This window comes from Diabrotica virgifera, chromosome 1, assembly GCF_917563875.1.
Source record: "Diabrotica virgifera virgifera chromosome 1, PGI_DIABVI_V3a".
Lineage (NCBI taxonomy): Eukaryota > Metazoa > Arthropoda > Insecta > Coleoptera > Chrysomelidae > Diabrotica > Diabrotica virgifera.
Genome location: NC_065443.1, coordinates 190,795,101 through 190,814,319, shown reverse-complemented (window position 1 = coordinate 190,814,319; position 19,219 = coordinate 190,795,101).

Here is a 19,219-nt window from a genome sequence, read left to right as displayed (position 1 = left end):
ATCTGATGTTCATTTCGCGAAATATCGCGGGATTCGTATTTAAAATATTAAATTTACCTCCCACACTCCCAGCCCTCTGCGTGAGAAGTCGTGTTTGGTATCATAGATAGATTTTTGAAAAATATTGAGTACGTATTTTTTAGTTTTTCGATATGTCATTCATTTCGCGAAATATTCGCTTTATTTTGTGAAACTGTGGGACTCACCCATTTCCTTACGCCCCGCTCAAATTGTCAGATTTTTTAAATATACACTGTTTTGCACGTACTTAACTTACTTTATCTTAATCTGACGATTTCGAGTTTTTTAAGAATAGATTTTTTTTCAGGCCCCCTGCATTAAGAGCCAATATATGGTAGAGGTACACTTTCAGGGTGCAAGGTTTCTCCCCATGTAATAATCTGACGCGTTCGAGTAACTGCAAAAATCCCCGCTTGGGCTCCCCTACATATGTGTGCCAAATATCTCAACAAAATATTCAAAATTAAAGCTGCAATATTGGAATGCGTTTGAATTTAGTTTTTAAAGTGCTATATTTATGTAATGTCATAATCGGCATTCTTTCTTTTGGAATTTTGTTTCAGTTTTCATTTCACCTCCAGAGATTCTTTCTTTTTCAGAGATACATTTCTTATTTTTGTATTTAAAGCATCAAGAGTACTAAGTGGAAACTCCCTGCAAACTCTATATCCGACATAGACCAGGGCTGATATGTGAAAAAACGTCTATTTTTGGATGTGAGAGGTGGCATTCGAATTTTTGCAGATAAAGTTAGGTGACAACCTAATAGGTTCAATAATAATAATTGACTTATGCTCCTTCTCAAATATGCCCGGAACATTAATAAAAAATTAAAATATTTAAAAATTTCGAAAAACATCGATTTTTTCTACTTTCTTTGCTTATAAGTTTAAAACGATTCGTTTTGGAACAAAGTTGCACAGAAATAAAATAAATATAATTGAATTTTGTATGATATACGACTGGTTAAAAATGTCTTAAAGTATTACCCTTTCTGCAATTTAGCAATAAATACAAAATAAGGGGGCAAAATAAGCCTGTTGTTATCCAATGTTTTTTAACCACTTTGGTGGCATTTAGAACCTTCGTAATTCGCTTAGAAAATTCTTATAACATGCTTAAGCAGTCAACCAAATGTCATTAAAATCGACCTAATAGATTTTGCATAATAAATTTGCAATCTAATTTTTTTAAAAAGTTCAAATTTTTTAAAAACTTTCTGAACAAAAAGTAGACCATTTAGAATTCGACGCACTTTACCTATCTAATACACTTTACAGAATTAAAATCGGATTATTTAAGGGCCCTCAGCAATGTTTTAAAATTATAAACAATGTTTTGGCTTATAAACAAATAGCTTTGTTTAAAAATAAAAAAACGTAATTTTTAGCAGTGCAAACAATCAAAACCGGCATAATTTAATTTAAACTTTCAAATGTTGTCAGCAGAATTGCTTTTTTATTTTTTAATCAGAAGTTATTCGGGTTCAAAAATTTTTCGATTTTTTGAAAGTTCAACCGCGTTTATCTCGAAGACTTGGACATCCTAAGAAAAAACTTGCTTGGAATTACCCAAGAAATACAAAAAAATGTTTTATTTTGCGACAAATAGCTGTTATGTAATTCCTCGAGTTCTCTATTTATAACAATCTTATCGACATCCGGATCAACTGCTACCCAAAAAATTCGTGTTCTACAGGTCAAAATACATAAAAAACTTGGTCCATCTAAATATAGGAGGCGGTTGCATCCCCTCCTGGCGACAGCGCTAATTTGTTTATAACCCACAAAAATTGTTTATCACTATAAAACATTGCTGAGGCTGCCTAAATAATCCGATTTTAATTCTGTAAGCTGTATTAGACAGGTAGAGCGCCTGTTTATATGTAAAAAATTAGCTAACTTTTAAATGATCTACAAAACTGAACTTTTTTAAAAACATTTAGATTGCAAAATTATTAAACAAAATCTATTAGGTCGATTTTAATGAAATTTGGTGGACGGTTTAAGTATGTTATAAGAATTTTTAGGCGAATTACGAAGGTTCTAAGTGCAACCAAAGTGGTTGAAAAACATTGAACAAAAATAGCCTTATTTTGCCCCCTTATTTTGTATTTATTGCTATTTTGCAGAGAGAGTAATAATTTAAGACATTTTTAACCAATCGTATCTCATACAAAATTTAATTATCTTTATTTTATTTCTGTACGACTTTGTTCCAAAATGAATCGTTTTAAAGTTATAAGCAAGGAAATTAGAAAAAATTCGATGTTTATCGAAATTTTTAAATATTTTAATTTTTTTATTAATGTTCCGAGCATATTTGAGAAGGAGCATAAGTCAATTATAATTAGGTACTGAAGTTGCCACCTATACTAACTTTATCAGCAAAAATCCGAATGCCACCTCTCACATCCACTTCAAAACAGATCCCTCCTAACAAGCTTATACTCAACTGACAAATTTTTCCTTCTTGATTTTGTCTACGATAAACTTTCCTTCTGGTAGGCGATACCCTAATATTGGTGTTGTGATTAAATGCTTCTCCAAGGTTTCAATGTCATCTCTATCCCAGCAGAAATATCTTGTTTCCTCTGTAATTCGGGTTAATGGTTTAGCGATATCTGCAAAGTTCTTAATGATGCACCGATAGTAAGGACATATCCCAATGTTTGATGTTTGTTAGTCAGTTTTGTCCACCCCTTATAATCACCTCCGCTGATTATATATATGACCCAGGTAATTGACTTGAAAACAAAAAAAAAACAAAAAAGAAAGCAGCTGATAAATGATGCAAGAACAAAAAAACACTGTGGATGAAAGAGCTCTTAAAGGACCTAGAAAAGAATAGTAACGACAGCGCCAGACTATTTGGATACCTAAAAGCTCAACAAAGAAAAGGCAGACATCATTCAAAAAATGAAACAGAAAAGAACACCTGGCCCAGATGAAATCCCAATGAGCTAATTAAAAACGGAGGGGAAAAGATATTAACAAGCATCTTCTTCTTCTTTAAGTACCGTGCCCAAATTTTTAGGCGTGGGTAGCTTCCATAACAATTTGCTGATATCGTTCTCGATCTTGTGCGGCATGTAACAATTGATCTGCTGATAAGCCAGTCCATTGACGAAGGTTTCGGAGCCATGAATATTTCTTTCGACCAATTCCTCTTTTTCCGTCGATCTTTCCATTGAGTATTAACTGCAGCATCCTGTATCTGCTACCTCTCATTATATGCCCCAGATATTCAAGTTTTCTCTTTTTTATCATCTTCATTAAGTCACCTTCGCCTTGACCTACTCTGTTTAAGACTTCTTCGTTTGAAATGCGTTGAACCCAAGATATTCTGAGTATTCTACGATACGACCACATCTCAAAGGCTTCTAATTTGTTCATCATGTTAACCTTCATGATCCAGGTTTCACATCAATATAGTAATACAGGATACACATAACATTTTAGGAACTTGATTCTTAGTTGTAAGTTCAGCTGAGAGTTGCTCAGAATAGATCTTAGTTTCATAAATTCTCCTCTTGCAATTTCTATACGAGTTTTAATTTCTTCATCCGGATTTAGTGTCTCGTTTATCCAACATCTCTTAGGTATTTAAAATGGTTAACTTTTGTTATTGATTCATCATTGACAATTAGTTGCATAGGGCCGACGCGACGTCTTGTTTACTAACCACAAGTAACTTTGTCTTTGTTGCATTTATGTTAAGTCCGTTATTGGACAAGCATCTATTAGGCAGAATTATACCAATATTTAAGAAAGGAGAAGTAACAAAATGTAACAACTATAGAGGAATATCTCTACTGAGTACAACATATAAAATTCTAACAGCCCTCATCAAACAAAAACTCACTCAATTCACAGAGAAAAAAATTGGGGACTACCAGCAAGGATTCAGAGAAGGCAGATTCACTACAGATGCGATCCACATAGTTACACAAACAATCTAAAAATGCCACTAACACAACATAGAACTACACATCCTCTTCGCAGACTTCAGACAAGCCTTTGACTGTATTAGAAGAAACAAATTATTTATTGAAATGAAAATCAAGATATACCAGCAAAATTAATAAGATTAACAAAAATGAATATGGATGGATCTCGAGCTAAAGTAACAACATAAGAAGGTAGCACGAAATCAATTGCAATAGAAACAGGAGTTCGACAAGTCGATTCCCTGTCAACCACATTATTCAACATAGCAGTAGAAGGAACAGTCAAGGCCAGCAAAATTAAAGGAACTATAGCCCACTCCTCAATACAAATAGTTGCATATGCAGATGATTTAGTTCTTATGGGAAGAGGCAAGGAAAGATTAAAAGAAGCAGTAACAATCCTGGTAAAAGAAGCACGGAAAAGAGATCTAGAAATTAACGAAGGAAAAACAAAATATCTACTCTGCTCTAGAAGAGAAGATAACAGGACGAGAGAAATCAAAATAGAAAACTACACTTTTAAAAGAGTTTAACAATTTAAATATTTGGGAGTAATAGTAAATGGCCAAAACAAGAGAAGTGAAGAAGTAACGGAACGAGTACTAGCAGGCAACAAAACATACTGGAGATATCATGGGCTTATGAAGGACAAGAACTTTTCCAGAAATACAAAACTGAAAATATACAGAGTTGTAATCAGACCAGTAGTTACGTACGCAGCTGAGACAATGTGCCTCACGGAAAAAGATGAAGAAAAATTGAGAATATTCGAAAGGAAAATCCTCAGATGGATTATGGACCCGATAAGAATCAACAACGGAGAAATGAGAAGAAGAATAAACCATGAACTAAGAGACATAATGAGGGGAGAAGATATAGTTAGATTTATTAAAGCATAGCGGCTGAGATGGCTGAAACACATAGAGAGAAGAAAAAACAACCTACTGATTAAGAAGATCACCAGATGGAAACCAGAAACTGAAAGACCCAGAGAGAGATAGGAGGACCAGGTCATGAGAGATATCAAAATTCTGGAAGTGAGAAACTGGAGGGAACTATATGCACATATCGAAATGAGTGGAAGAAAATTGTAACGAAAGCCAAGTCATACAACAAACTTTGACAACATATAAGTGGAATGCGGAGTGATTCTTGGCAATAAGCGAATCAGAGAGCTCTAAGTAAGAGTGGCAAACATTCCACCCGGAATGAAAAGCCCTGATAATGAATTGACTTTACTTGGAAACAGCTGGCACTTCTTGGAGTTTAAAATCAATTGGGCAGCTTCGGGCAACATTCGATTAAAAATTTCTTCTAAATGCTTCAGATGGTCTTCAAAAGTCTCTCCCAAGACGATTGTGTCGTCTAAATACAGCATACATGTTTCCCAAAAAAAACCTCACAATTAAGTGTCGCAAGAGCAATACATAATCCAAATGGCATAACATTGAATTGCCACAATCTAGATCCTGTGGTGGGTTCTCTTTTTCTACTGGGTCTATTTCTACCTGCCAGTATCCACACTTAAGTCCAACGTAGAAAACAATTTACTTCCAGCCAGTGTATCCAACGTGTTATCGATCTGAGGCAGAGGATATTATCTTTCTTGGAAAAATTGTTCAACAAACTGTAGTCGACAGAGAACCTCGTAGTTACGTCTTTCTTCTCGACCAGGACCACAGGAAAGACCTATGGGCTGGTAGAATGTTCTATCATTAGGCCAGGGTAATAAGACAAAAATATACCCTGTTCGTGACACTTCAGCAGCCAGGGTACTGAAGCGTTTTTTCGACAGGTAATACCTATAGGAACAAATAATAACTATTTCCTGCGTAGGATCTGGCGGCCATTTCTATTTATAAACAATTAACTGTCAAAAAATGGCATTTCCCCCTTTTTTTTCAAATCAACGGAAAACAGTGAAGCTTATGATTTTTTAGTACAAATATCTTCGAGATTATGGAAAAAGCTTTAAAATTACGTATTACAACGTTTGATATACGCATGTATTGTTAATATAATTGCGAAAAAAGATCAGAATTGCAAAACAAATATTTTCTCAATAACTGTTGTAAAAATTAGTGTACAGCTTTGAAATTTTTGTCAAATGAGTGTTCTTTGGTGATTAATATGTGATAAAAATTTCAAAGCGATTAATTCAATTGTTTAAATTTTATTTAAATTGTTTATCCCAGAGAGCATTTTTTTTGCAATAACATAAGTCAGAAAAAAATGACCTTAGAACCATTCCACAGGTGTCAAATGAAAGAGCATGAGCTACATTTTCAAAACAGTTTAAAAAAGTGAATAAAAAATGCATTTATTAGTAATAAATAATTATGCAAAAGTATCGTCAATTTTTCTTTATAAAATTTTTGAATAACTTTTTCCAAAAAAATTAACTTTTTTACCCTGATTTAAGTGCACAACTACCAAGTAATGTTATCTATATCATAATTGATAAAAAAATGTAATAAATATGTATAATTTCTTATGTAAAAAAATAAAAAGTTAATAAGGAAAGATTTACGATACTTCCGCATAATTATTTATTACTAATAAATGCATTTATTACTCACTTTTTTAAACCAAGTTGAAAATATAGCTCATGCTCTTTCATTTGGCACCTGTGGAATGGTTATAACGTTATTTTCTTCTGACTTATGTTATTGCAAAAAAAATGCTCTCTGGGATAAACAATTTGAATAAAATTTAAACAATTGAATGAATCGCTTTGAAATTTTTATCACATATTAAGCACCAAAGAACCCTTATTTGACAAAAATTTCAAAGCTGTACCCTAATTTTTACAACAGTTATTGCGAAAATAATTTTTTTTGCAATTCCGACCTTTTTTCGCAATTATATTAACAATAAATGAGTATATCAAACTTTGTAAAACGTCATTTTAAAGCTTTTTCCATAATCTCGAAGAAATTTGTACTAAAAAAACCATAAGTTTTCCTGTTTTCCATTGATTAAAAAAAAAGTGAAAAATGCCATTTTTTGACACTTAATTGTTTATAAATAAAAATGACCGCCAGATCCTACGCAGGAAATAGTTAGAATTTACTCTTATAGGTATTACCTGTCGAAAAAACGCTTAAGTACCCTGGCTGTTCAAGTGTCATGGAAAAAACCTTATTACCCTGGACTACATCCTATCTTTCTTCATTTCCTAAACAATCCTAAACTTCCTCCCTTATCGCCTGTAGTAATCGTCGAGCTATTTGACGAATGGGCTTGGAATTACAACATTGATTTTATGGTTGACAATGATAGTCATACATGTTTTTCCTCTTTTCGGCATGAAAATGTTGCGATACCGCCGAAGAAATTACGTTAATTTCCCCTTTCCCGCCTATTTTAAAGACTGGCCAACAACTGAAACTATTTGGTCGAATTTGTCGTTGGAATTATCGGAAGTTGTCGTCTGACTAATTATGGACGTCACAGGCATACAGGTCCCTACTTTTCTCTTTAGTAATAATCACTGGGCAGCTATTGACATCAATAAGTCGGCCAACTTCGTCGTCATGGTTCCAAGGCTTCACCATAACAGGTGTTCCTTCTTCCACATTTTCCTGCAGCCGCGCTACTGATTAATTCACTTCTCGCAGTTGCAACTGTATCTTCTTTAACGGCTACTTGCACAGTGCTGTTATCATATGGATGAAGAAATACCTAGTCGTTACCAATTATTATGATTACTTTGTTCTTAAAATCCAATTGAAATCCATGCAAATTTATTACGTCCATTACTAATATATACACACACCCAAACTTATATGGAATCATCGATCTGATATTTCTTACTATTCCGTGCGAATTTAAAAAAACGAACACACGAAGTCAAACAATATTTATTTTAAAGCAATTTAATAACAAATACATAACAATTAAATAAAACAATAAAGTATTTAACAAACAAATTACAAGTAGTTGTTTTAAAGTCAATATAGCATACAAAATTTCAATGTAAAACAAATAATGTTTAACTTGTTTTTATTTATTTTTTTTTGTATTTTGTGGTAGTCAGTGTTATCACCTCTAGTCCTTATGCAAGCTTCAGTTTGCGTGGGCACGCTCCTAATCAAATTATCAACATTTTGTTGTGGTAGGTTGTTCCATCCTTTAAACGCAGCTTGTACTAGCCGTGCGGTGTTTTGTGGAATATCCCGGCGAGCTCTAATTTTTCTTTTAAGCATATCCCACAAATACTCTATAGGATTAAGCTCGGGTAAGCAAGCAGGCCACTCCAAACAAGGGATACCTTCTGCTTCAATGATGTATGTAGTCACTCTAATGGTATGCAGAGGTCCATTATCATGCAATAAAATTAAATTTTCTCCTGTTGCACCTCTCCAGAGCCTGACTACAGGTTATCAACATACCTGTGAGCAGTTAAAGTTGATTGGATGAAAATTAAAGGTGTTTTTTTACGGATCACAATTCCTCTCCAGAACATTACACTTCCCCTTGTATATTTGTGAACAGATCTGACAGTTTTCGTTCTTGCTTGTGTTCCTCGACCTGTAAGTACACGATTTAGTGGGTCATCTGATTTTCCATTTGATTACATTAAATCCTGACTGTTTTTGAAAATAGCACATTTTGTCAATTCCCAATGTTCCAGTTTTGGTGGTGAAGACACCAATTTAGGCGATCAATCTTGTGCTGCCTGGATAACTCGGGAACCCATAACTGTCTCCTGCTGTATACCTCTTGGTACGAACTCTTCTTCTTATCGTTTCAACTGAAACAGTTACACCTGTAGCTTCCAAAAGCTGCCTTTGGAGCTGCAGGTGAGAAATGGTTGGGTGTCTTTCAGCTGATTGGACAATTAAACGATCGTGGAGAGCCGTTATTACTTTTGGCGACTTTCCCTTGCTTTATTTTTGAGCTTTACTAGTTCCTGTTACCTAGCATATGTTTTGGACAGAACGCCCTGTATTACGCCTAGCTCTGCAGCTATGTCCATCTGAGAACATTACTTTCTCCACAAGACCAATAATCTTTCCTCGTTCTAAGTTGTATAACCCCACATGAGGAATATTTTCGTTTTTAGACGCAAAAGTTAGTTTATTTATTTTCGTTCAACTTGCAACTCAAACAAATAATCTATACCGTACCGGGCTGTACTATCCGATTGTCTTATATATTTGTTTATTTTCAATAAAAACCTTTAATCTTCGCAACAATAATAGTGTAGGAAACAAAGGTTGAACCTTGCAAAATGGACACAAGTCCGGTTCTATTTTTTTTCTGGTATATGTTGTTTTATATTTTTTTTATATTGCAGTTTTTTTATTCTTTTAAGACGTAAACACACTTAAAACCAAGTACTCTTTAGTTCTTCTTAATTCTTTTGAAGCTAAGCCCATCCGAATTGTGTATTTTGTGTGGCTGAATTGCGCAGCAGTGTTGATTGTAGTTTATGTTTGTCGAGTTTCTTACACCTTGCAACAATAAAGTTTTACCTACTTAACGTTTCTCCGTGCAGCAAGATGTACAAAACAGAACAGAACAGTAGCTTATCATGATTTCTCCTTTTTGTTATTCTTGAGTTGATTAGTAAAATTATATTATGAAATTTGCACATATTAATATTAGGTCATTACTCCCAAGCTTCAATGAGCTTTCAAATTTAATTCGTAGTCAAGATTATGATGTAGTACTGATAACAGAAACTTGGCTTTCTTCTAACATCGATAGTAACACTGTAAAAATTGATGGTTATAATTTTTTTAGAGCGGATAGGCAAACTAGAGGGGGTGGTGTAGGTGCTTACATAAGAAATACATTACAAACGCAAGTTATAAATTTCAGCTTTCAAATAAATCCAATTTTGGAGTACTTGTTTCTTCAAATTTCACTTAATATGAAACAAATTGTGGTTGGTGCGTTCTATAGACCGCCTAACTCAAATCCTAACTCTTTTATATCTGATTTTGATAATATTTTTTCATATATTTGTCCTATCTTTGATCAAATCGTTATTCTGGGAGATTTAAACATAAATTTTTTCAATTTAAACTCTCCTATTTTAAACTGTTTTGAGTCTTATGGTCTACAGCAAATTCTTAATGAACCCACCCGCATAACAAGGACAACGAGCACACTTATTGATCCTGTTTTTGTAAATTGTCCGGACGTTGTTGTACTCTTCTCCTACCAAGGTACTCTTCCTACAGATAATATTTCTGATCACAATCTTGTGTATCTAACGCTTAATCTTAAATCACATAAACCACCACCTAAATTTATAGAATATCGCTGCTTCAAAAATCTTAATTATCAACAACTTTATAATGATTTAATCGAACTTAACTGGAATAACATTTTTAGAATATCAAATATTGACAAAAAGATCGAATACTTTAACACACTATTAATTGAACTTTTTGGTGTTCATGCCCCTTATAAAAGATGTCGAGTAACAAAAAATAAAGCACCTTGGTTGACGGATGATATTAGACTTTTGCAGAAGCAGAGATCAAAGGCGTTGCAAAAATTTAAAAAAAGTAAGGATCAGGAAGATAGAGATAATTATAAACTACTAAGAAATAGAGTTGTAAACTTAACTAGAACTGCCAAAAAGAACTACTTAGAAAATATATGTTATGAAAAAAATTCAAATAAAACTTGGAATGCAATAAAAAATTTAAATGTTCGAACTAATAAAAACTACGATCTTCCTCCTAAATTAGCTGACCCCGAAGCTATTAATAAGTATTTTGAACAATATTTGTCCAATGTTTCTAATAAGGGTAAAAATAAAGTACAATTTTACAATAGTAACAAATTTAATAATAATCTAAATTTCGCTTTTTCGCTCACCTCACTGAATAGGGCTTTTCATCGATTGTCATTTGTTTCGAGCTTCTGTCATGTGTCACATAATATTAATATATCTACGTCATACGTCTTCGGTTTGTATCATTGGTAATACCAATAACGTACGACGTAGATATATTAATATTATGTGACACATGACAGAAGCTCGAAACAAATGACTGTGAATGAAAAGCCCTATAGCATCAACTTGGCATTGCATTCCATTAAAACAAACTCTTGCGGAGTAGATAACATATCAGCGAAAATGCTTCAACTTTGTAGCCCCTTCATAGATATTTATATTCTCCATATAGTAAACTCTTGTATAGAAAAAACATATTTTCCCTATTTATGGAAAATGGCTATTGGTAAACCATTAGCCAAAAACAACAATCCTCAGACTTTCTCTGATTTACGAATTATAAGTATACTTCCAGCCCTTTCCAAGGTATTGGAAAGGATTCTATATGATCAAATATATCTTTACTTTACAAACAATAAAATACTGTCTGATAAACAATGTGGATTCCGGAAAAACTATAGCACAGCTACTGCTTTGGTAACGGTTATGGATGAGATCCTAAGAGCATCTGATAAAGGTCAAATAAGTCTGCTCGTTCTTTTAGATTTCTCCAAAGCGTTCGATACCGTAGACCATGAGTTGTTATGTTCAAAATTGCGATACTATGGGTTTGAGGCAGAGTCTGTAAACCAAATACAATCTTTTTTATTAAATAAAACACAAAAAATATCTGTAGATAACAAACAATCTACCCCAATAAATATTTTTTCAGGTGTACCCCAAGGGTCAATTCTTTCTCCATTATTGTTTTTAATTTACACTACTGATATTATTAACTCTTTACAATACTGCAGCATAGTTGCTTACGCTGACGACACTCAATTGTACCTTAGTTTCGATAAAAAAGATTTATTTAATGCTTTGGATAAAATTAATTCTGATCTTGAAATAATAAAAGAACTCTCTGACGAACACAACTTAAAACTTAATTCCACCAAATCAAAACTATTATGTATCGCAAATGAAGTCCAACGTCAACTTGTAAAAAACAATTCAAGCATAAAAATCGATCATGTTAGTTTACCATTCACAGCCTCAGCTAGAAACCTTGGAATTATATTTGACGAAAATCTAAGATTTCAGGAACATGTCAAAAACATTAACAAAAAAGCTTTTTCATCATTGAAACTCATTTTTATGAATCGTCACATTTTAAGTAAAGACTTAAAAAAGCTTCTTTGTGAGAGCCTTGTCCTGTCTCATTACTCTTATGGTGATTTTATTTTTATGCCATGTCTACTGGAGGCGGAGAAGAATAGGATACAGAAAATGCAAAACTCCTGTTGTAGACTGATTTACGGGATTAGAAAATATGACCACATTTCACATAAAATAAAAGAATGCTGTTGGCTTAATATGAAAAATAGAAGCACATATCATCTGGGTAACTTTATTCACAAGTTACTTCTGATGCCAAACACCTCCACTATCCTTAAACAAAAGCTCGTCCGAAGAAAGGAAATCCATATGCGAGACGTGAGATTGAAAGACACTTTCACAATGCCACAACACAGATAAGCTTGGTTCCAAAGGAGTTTTACCTACAACGCAGTAAAGCTGTATAATTCAATTCCTCATAATATTAAACTATATTCAATTAATCAATTCAAGTATAAATTTCGTTTATATCTTTTTGATAAACAATAACATTGCTTAACAATTTTGTTGTGCATTGAGCTTCATGGACATATTTTTGGTTGGGCTGTTTTGAAGGAATTTTTTTCCCAATGATGAGTTTGAAAAAAAATATTTTTTTTTGAGTACTTGGTTAATATTTAGTTTTTTTCCCCACCTTTTTTTTAAGTTAGGTTTCGTTTTAATTAGTTAGTTTAGGTTTATTTTTAGATTAATTAGAAGCGTCGGGGATTAACATTTGGTTAAGTAAGAGTAGCTTTAGCTAGACTTCGCCAGATGTTATCCCAATAGGGTTTAACTTTTTTGCTTTTGTTCTATATTCTTCAATGTGCTTATTTGTTTTACATACCAAATGAATAAAAAGTCTTTATTATTATTATTATTATTATGTATATCAAGGGGTGCTTATTATAAGAATTACTTTTTCTGAAAAAATTTCGCCCCGGAACCCCCCTTTTCACCCCTTTAAATGGGGTAGTTTGTGGTTTTTGCGGAACGTAGCCCTTCCTGTACCTTTTACAAAAAATTTCTTTTATAGAAATATGAAGAGGACTATATTTTCTATGATTTAATTCACGACAGCATCTGTCTATCATCCACTATTTAGCGGGGGTGGCGCCCCAAAGTTGACAAGTTTTTAAAAAAGATGTTTTTAAAAAAATATATATTTTTCCCTAACTGTAACGGAAATTAAGAAGAAATCCTGCGGCAACTATTCACAAATAATTGATTGATTTTTTGGTATAGGTATCACTTAAGGGTAATGGCGCTTTTTTTAATTACAGGGTGTTACATTTTAAAAAACCCCTTTTAATACCATCTGAACCGTTTATGCTAGAGTAAAAAGACTTTCAGCGATTACCCATGTACTGGTGCTATTTACAAATTTGTATAATGCACCCCCATTTTTTTCCCAGAACCACCCCAAAAAAAGAAGAATTAATAAATAAAGTGATTTTTTTGGAATCCTTCACACACAATGCCCTTTATTAATATGTTTCATATATAATTTTATGCACGTTATTATTATCCATGCATGGACACCAAAGGCGATTTCCTAGTGCAACCCCTGTAGCCAAAAAAAAAAAATAAAATGGGGGGTTGAAATTTTTTTTTGTTTTTTGCTTTTTGATCCATATGGGCATATGCTTCATCAATAGTGCTTTTCAAAAATATATATGGTTATTGCAACATCCCTGCGGAAACCACCCCTATCCTTGAAAATATACTGCAGAAACTACCCCTATCCCTTGGCGAGCATGTTTTTACGATTTTCTCATTACCTATGCATTATTTTTATACAAAACTTATACAAGGTTAAAGACCACTATTTACTCTAAAAATTAGGTCCTATTCATTTTTTTCGTATAAGCAACCGTTACGGCACAGTGGCGCCGTAAACCTCATACATGCTTTGGCGGGCTCCAGTTTTTGTTTTTTTTTTCGTCATCTGTTCGTTATATTGATAAAGTACTTATGTAAAATAAAACAACACAGTATAACCTACAAATTATGACTTATGCACATTTTACAATCTTTGCTCCCCAAAGCCACAGTGGTGGCCCAAAATCAATTTTTGCATATTTTCGCCACCTACACGCATTTTATTGCATTATTGCTACCTTAATAGCACAATATTTACCCTTAGGTGGTCGCTAAGCAGTGGCGGATCCAGGGAGGGGTGATGGGGGTGATCACCTCCCCCCCCTCTCAAACCAAGTGATATTATATTCAAAGATTATAAAAATATTCATTTATTTTTATAGAAATTTAACCAGTTGGCACCCCCCTCTTAACGATGCTGGATCCGCCACTGTCGCTAACGCATAAACAGTCATTCTTATAAAAATAATATTAATATAATAGAAGTATTTCTATAAAAATAAATGAATATTTTTATAATCTTCAAATATAATATCACTTGGTTTGAGAGGGGTGGGGGTAATCGCCCCCATAACCCACCTGGATCCGACACTGCTTAGCGACCACTTAGGGGTGAATATTGTGCTATTAAGGTAGCTTTAACGCAATAAAATGCGTGTAGGTGGCGAAAATATGCAAAAATTTATTTTGGGCCACCACTGTGGCTTTAGGGAGCAAAGAATGTAAAATGTGCATAGGTCGTAATGTGTAGGTTACACTGTGTTGTTTTAGTTTACATAAGTACTTTATCAATAGAACGAACAGATAACGAAAAAAAAAAAAAACAAAAACTGGAGCCCGCCAAAGTATATATGAGGTTTACGGCGCCACTGTGCCGTAACGGTTGCTTATACGAAAAAAAATTAATAGGACCTAATTTTTAGAGTAAATAGTGGTCTTTAACCTTGTATAAGTTTTGTTTAACAATAATGCATAGGTAATGAGAAAATCGTAAAAACATGCTCGCCAAGGGATAGGGGTAGTTTCTGCAGTATATTTTCAAGGATAGGGGTTGTTTCCGCAGGGATGTTGCAATAACCATATATATTTTTGAAAAGCACTAATGATGAAGCATATGTCCATATGAATCAAAAAGCAAAAAACAAAAAAAAATTTCAACCCCCCATTTTAATTATTTTTTTTTTGGCTACAGGGGTTGCACTAGTAAATCGCTTTTGGTGTCCATGCATGGGTAATAATAACGTGCACAAAATGATATATGAATCATATTAATAAAGGGCATTGTGTGTGAAGGATTCAAAGAAAATCACTTTATTTATTAATTCTTCTTTTTTTTTGGGTGGTTCCGAGGAAAAAATGGGGGTGCATTATACAAATTTGTAAATAGCACCAGTACATGGGTAATCTCTGAAAGTCTTTTTACTCTAGCATAAACGGTTCAGATGGTATAAAAAGGGGTTTTTTTTAAATGTAACACCCTGTAATTAAAAAAAGGGCTATTACTCTTAAGTGAAACCATTGATTATAAATATTCCTGTAGTTATTAATCAATGGTGAAACCTATACCAAAAAATCAATCAAATATTTGTGAATAACTGCCGCAGGATTTCTTCTTAATTTCCGTTACAGTTAGGGAAAAATATATTTTTTTTAAAAACATCTTTTTTAAAACCTTGTCAACTTTGGGGCGCCACCCCCGCTAAACGGTGGATGATAGACAGATGCTGTCGGGAAATAAATCGTAGAAAATATAGTCCTCTTCATATTTCTATAAAAGAAATTTTTTGTAAAAGGGACAGGAAGGGCTACGTTCCGCAAAAACCACAAATTACCCCCTTTAAAGGGGTGAAAAGGGGGGCTCCGGGGCGAAATTTTTTCAGAAAAAGTTAGTCTTATAATAAGCACCCCTTGATATACCAGAAAAAAAATAAAACCGGACTTGTGTCCATTTTGCAAGGTTCAACCTCTGTTTCCTACACTAAACAAGTTTTTTCAAAAGAAATAAATATTACTTTGAAATACATGGTGATTCCATATAAGTTTGGGTGTGTGTACTTCAATGTCCGCAACTATGGCAATATGGACGAACTTTTCTGCCACAGTTTCTAATTGGATCTGAATTTCTCCAAGAATGTTGTCATTTTCGGCTGTTTTACATGTCCGCAGTCGCAACCTCGTTGGTAAAAGTTTCTTACGGCTGTTTTTAACAGTCGGGTGTATATGCCCTGTTCGCTCCGGTATCCACCAACAATGTTGATTTTTTACCGTTTATTTCTCCATCTACGTATAGGTACACTATCTTCACGACATTTCAAAGAAGCTATTAGTATTAGGTATCAATAATAAAGAAGAGAAGGAAAATATAATGTAATAATGATAGTCGAAGACATGTACAAAACTTTATACAGCTCACAAAGTCAGCCTAATGAACCAACAAAAAAAAACGCCGAAAGAAAAAAAACGTGGTATTTGGATACACAAAGCAACAATAAGTTTTGAGACTTCTCTACGATAGCGTTAGGACGGGATCAGTAACGTAGCGAGCGGATTGACGTAACAATATTATCCAATCTATTCAATAACTCATTTGCATATCACCCTCATAAATATTATTCCAATCTGCTAAGCTAGTGTCAACCGATTTTGAAAATGCTGTTTATTAAAACAACTATGAAGATTTTTTTAGTAGTAGCGGATAGATACACTTATACGATCCCGGTGTAAGTCAGATATATTTCAGGGACGCGACCCTGTTCACGCAAGCCATGACTATCCCCCAAATCCAGATAGGGAGGTCATGTTCCGATCCAAATTTCCTACCAAATATCCAAAAATCCTTTCCAATTATCCAACCCACAGGAGTAAACCTAATGCGCCAGAAAAATCATTGGGGAAGGCAAGGGGAAACCACTCCAATTATTTCTCCCGAGTAAAGTTAACATGGCGCAATCCAAACATAATCAGAGTATTACTGATCATGGATCTCGGAAACCAAGATCCGGCAGGGAGGGGCGCGCACCAGACTGTAGGGCCTTCCCGGTCGTCACCACACGAAACCCCTACAATTTAAAAAGTATGACAACTTTAAAAATGTCTAGCAGTACAATCAGATTAGGCACATGGAATATTAAAAGCCTCTATGCAACAGGCAAAGCTCAGTAACTTTGTTCAAGAGGTTAAACGCTTAAAAATTGATATAATGGGCATCAGTGAGCTCCGCTGGCCTGGAGCGGGAACATGTGAACAAGATGAAGGCACACTATACTATTCTGGAAGTGTAGAAGATGACGTACATCATAGGAATGGAGTTGGCATATTTACAACATCTAAATTCAAGAAATATGTGAAAAATTGTGTACCTGTGAATGACAGACTGGCGATACTCCAATTAAATAGTAAACCATTTAATGTCAATGTTATCCAGATATATGCCCCTACTTCAGAAAAGAAATATGATAATGATGTGGAATCATTCTATACTCAATTAAAACAGACACTTAACAATCTAAAAAGGAACGAAATCACATATATTATTGGAGATTTTAACGCGAAAATTAGTCAAGGACGAAGATCTGACCTGGTAGGTGAATATGGACTAGGGGAGAGCAATGAAAGAGGCGATAGATTATACCAGTTCTGTCAAGAACATGACATGATAACCGCAAATACATGGTTCAAATTACACAAAAGAAGATTATACACATGGAAGGGACCAGGAGATAACTCACTTCATATAATTAGAAATCAGATAGATTATATTCTAGTAAACAAGAGATTTAAGAATGGTGCCAAGAGATCAACGACATATCCTGGTGCAGATATCGGTTCAGACCATAACCCTCTAATAACTGACATCCAAGTGAAGCTCAAAAAAGTCGAAGAAAGCCCCAAAACACCAAAATTACATATCTCAGCATCCAACAAAATGCTAATAGAAAATGACCTGAATAATCAGCTAAAGAATTAACAAATGAAAACAATACAGAAATATGGAACACGTTTAAAGATCTTACCTGGAAAGTAATGGAAAAATATACAACAACCATGCAGAGGCACAAAAAACAATGGATGAATGATAAAATCCTGGAATTGATGGAGCAGAGAAGAAAACTGAAAGATAACAAGACAGAATACAAAGAAAAACAGAAACTAATTAAACAAAAAATGAAGGTAGCTAAAGAAAAATGGATGGAGGATAAATGCAAGGAATTAAAAAAGTTGAATGAAAAACATGATACGTTTAATATGTTTAAAAAAGTTAGAGAAGTACCTGGTCTTTATCATAAGAAAACTCCACATACTATAACGGATTCGTCGGGAAAATGATAATAGACGAACACGAAATTCGAACTACCTGGTATAATTATATAAATGAACTTTATAATGATGATAGACCCGAAGAACTGGAGACTTTAGATGAAGGTGAAGGACCAGAAATACTAAAATCAGAAATACTACATGCTATAAAATTGGCAAAAAACAAGAAAGCCGTTGGGCCTGACAACGTACCTACAGAAATGTTAAAGCTCATAAATGAGGAAAACATTGGAATACTAGTCAAACTTTTCAGTGATGTTTATTCGACTGGTGATATCCGTGAAGATTGGTTAAAGTCCGAATTCATAACCGTACCAAAAAAAAACAAGGTCCGAAAAACTGTAGCGATTAAAGAATGATAAGCCTTATGAGCCACACTTTGAAAATCTTTCCACGTATCTTCCACAGTAGAATCAGAGATAAATGTGAAGAAGATCAGGATGAAACACAATTTGGCTTCAGAAATGGACTGGGAACCCGGGACGCACTCTTTGCACTAAATGTATTATTGCAGAAATGCCGAGATCAAAGGAAAGACGTCTTTGCTGTATTTATTGTCTATGAGAAGGCCTTTGATCGAGTACAACATCACAAATTAATTAAAATATTAAAGGATAAAGGAGTTAATAGTCAAGATGTACGAATCATAGAAAAATTATACTGGCGTCAAACAGCGACAGCTTGCATAAATGGAAAATCAACAGAAATATGCAAAATACAAAGAGGTGTCAGACAGGGTTGTATACTGTCCCCACTGTTATTCAATTTATATTCAGATAGAATATTTAAGGAAGCGCTGCATAATTTGGAAAGGGGTGTGAAAGTTAATGGAATTCTGATAAATACAATCAGATATGCAGACGATAGTTATTTTAAGTGATGATATGAATGGATTACAACACCTTTTAAATGCTATTGACACAGTGGGAAGAGAGTTTGGCCTAAACATAAACTGTTCAAAAACAAAATACATGGTATTTAGCCGTATGGCCAAT